The sequence below is a fragment of the Carassius gibelio genome, chromosome B19 (assembly GCF_023724105.1).
Source record: "Carassius gibelio isolate Cgi1373 ecotype wild population from Czech Republic chromosome B19, carGib1.2-hapl.c, whole genome shotgun sequence".
In the NCBI taxonomy this organism is placed as follows: Eukaryota; Metazoa; Chordata; class Actinopteri; order Cypriniformes; family Cyprinidae; genus Carassius; species Carassius gibelio.
In genome coordinates, this window is record NC_068414.1 from 7,945,907 (window position 1) to 7,948,406 (window position 2,500).

General features: G+C 40.6%; 4 non-coding genes across 4 annotated transcripts; all 4 read left to right on the forward strand.

The window, feature by feature from the left end:
- Positions 1 to 459: 459 nt before the first annotated feature.
- Positions 460 to 578, forward strand: LOC127981091 (5S ribosomal RNA). The gene has a single exon (XR_008160072.1). It is a non-coding gene; the product is annotated as a 5S ribosomal RNA (ribosomal RNA).
- Positions 579 to 1,091: 513 nt separating this feature from the next.
- LOC127979794 (5S ribosomal RNA) lies at positions 1,092 to 1,210 on the forward strand. The gene has a single exon (XR_008158893.1). It is a non-coding gene; the product is annotated as a 5S ribosomal RNA (ribosomal RNA).
- Positions 1,211 to 1,717: 507 nt separating this feature from the next.
- On the forward strand, positions 1,718 to 1,836 carry LOC127981092 (5S ribosomal RNA). Its single transcript, XR_008160073.1, has one exon. It is a non-coding gene; the product is annotated as a 5S ribosomal RNA (ribosomal RNA).
- Positions 1,837 to 2,348: 512 nt separating this feature from the next.
- Positions 2,349 to 2,467, forward strand: LOC127979787 (5S ribosomal RNA). Its single transcript, XR_008158885.1, has one exon. It is a non-coding gene; the product is annotated as a 5S ribosomal RNA (ribosomal RNA).
- Positions 2,468 to 2,500: the final 33 nt, after the last annotated feature.

Genomic DNA, 2,500 nt, shown 5'->3' on the forward strand with positions numbered 1-2,500 from the left:
AGATCTCTGCATATTAGCAGGTTTAGGTCTGGTTAGTACTTGGATGGGAGACCGCCTTGAAATACCAGGTGCTGTAAGCTTTTTGCAAAATTTTCACTTAGTATAGAACAATTTTGCCAAAACATAGAGTAAATGGCCGATCTCTGAATATTAGCAGCTTTGGGCCTGGTTAGTAAATAAATGGGAGACTGCCTGGGAATACCAGGTGCTTTAAACTTTTTGGATATTTTTCACGAATTATATACTAATCTTGCAAAAAAAAAAAAAAAAAAAAAAAAAAAAAAGAGTCAATGCCCAATCTCTGAATCTTAGCAGGTTTAGGTCTAGTTAGTACTTGGATGAGAGACCACCTAGGAATAGCAGGCTTTTTAAGCTTTTGGGTTTTCTTTCCTACTTATATAATTTACTGGCCAGTAGATTGGCTGAACTTTAAATAGCCCTCTCTTCGGAGCAGTCTTCGCTTACGGCCATACCAACCTGGCTATGCCCGATCTCGTTTGATCTCGGAAGCTAAGCAGGTTTGGGCCTGGTTAGTACTTGGATGGGAGACCGCCTGGGAATACCAGGTGCTGTAAGCTTTTTGGAAATTTTTCACTTAGTATAGAACAATTTTGCCAAAACATAGAGTCAATGACCGATCTCTGCATATTAGCAGGTTTGGGCCTTGTTAGTACATGGATGGGAGACTGCCTGGGAATACCAGGTGCTTTAAACTTTTTGCATATTTTTCACGAATTATATAATAACCTTGCAAAAAAGAAAAAAAAGAGTCAATGCCAGATCTCTGCATATTAGCAGGTTTAGGTCTGGTTAGTACTTGGATGGGAGACCATCTTGAAATACCAGGTGCTGTAAGCTTTTTGGAAAATTTTCACTTAGTATAGAACAATTTTGCCAAAACATAGAGTCATTGGCCGATCTCTGCATATTAGCAGGTTTGGGCCTTGTTAGTACATGGATGGGAGACTGCCTGGGAATACCAGGTGCTTTAAGCTTTTGGGTTTTCTTTCCTACTTATATAATGTACTTGCGAGTAGATTGGCTGAATTTTAAATAGCCCTCTCTTCGCAGCAGACTTCGCAGCAGACTTCGCTTACGGCCATACCAACCTGGACATGCCCGATCTCATCTTATCTCGGAAGCTAAGCAGGTTTGGGCCTGGTTAGTACTTGGATGGGAGACCCCCTTGAAATACCAGGTGCTGTAAGCTTTTTGGAAAATTTTCACTTAGTATTGAACAATTTTGCCAAAACATGGCCGATCTCTGAATATTAGCAGGTTTGGGCCTGGTTAGTACATGCATGGGAGACTGCCTGGGAATACCAGGTGCTTTAAACTTTGTGGATATTTTTCATGAATTATATAATAATCTTGCAATAAAAAAAGAGTCAATGGCCGATCTCTGAATATTAGCAGGTTTGGGCCTTGTTAGTACATGGATGGGAGACTGCCTGGGAATACCAGGTGCTTTAAACTTTTTGGATATTTTTCACGAATTATATACTAATCTTGCAAAAAAAAAAAAAAAAAAAAAAAAAAAAAGAGTCAATGCCCAATCTCTGAATCTTAGCAGGTTTAGGTCTAGTTAGTACTTGGATGAGAGACCTTCTAGGAATAGCAGGCTTTTTAAGCTTTTGGGTTTTCTTTCCTACTTATATAATTTACTGGCCAGTAGATTGGCTGAACTTTAAATAGCCCTCTCTTCGGAGCAGTCTTCGCTTACGGCCATACCAACCTGGCTATGCCCGATCTCGTTTGATCTCGGAAGCTAAGCAGGTTTGGGCCTGGTTAGTACTTGGATGGGAGACCGCCTGGGAATACCAGGTGCTGTAAGCTTTTTGGAAATGTTTTACTTAGTATAGAACAATTTTGCCAAAACATAGAGTCAATGGCCGATCTCTGCATATTAGCAGGTTTGGGCCTTGTTAGTACATGGATGGGAGACTGCCTGGGAATACCAGGTGCTTTAAACTTTTTGGATATTTTTCACGAATTATATAATAATCTTGCAAAAAAAAAAAAAAGAGTCAATGCCAGATCTCTGCATATTAGCAGGTTTAGGTCTGGTTAGTACTTGGATGGGAGACCGCCTTGAAATACCAGGTGCTGTAAGCTTTTTGGAAAATTTTCACTTAGTATAGAACAATTTTGCCAAAACATAGAGTCATTGGCCGATCTCTGCATATTAGCAGGTTTGGGCCTTGTTAGTACATGGATGGGAGACTGCCTGGGAATACCAGGTGCTTTAAGCTTTTGGGTTTTCTTTCCTACTTATATAATGTACTTGCGAGTAGATTGGCTGAATTTTAAATAGCCCTCTCTTCGCAGCAGACTTCGCAGCAGACTTCGCTTACGGCCATACCAACCTGGACATGCCCGATCTCATCTTATCTCGGAAGCTAAGCAGGTTTGGGCCTGGTTAGTACTTGGATGGGAGACCGCCTTGAAATACCAGGTGCTGTAAGCTTTTTGCAAAATTTTCACTTAGTATAGAACAATT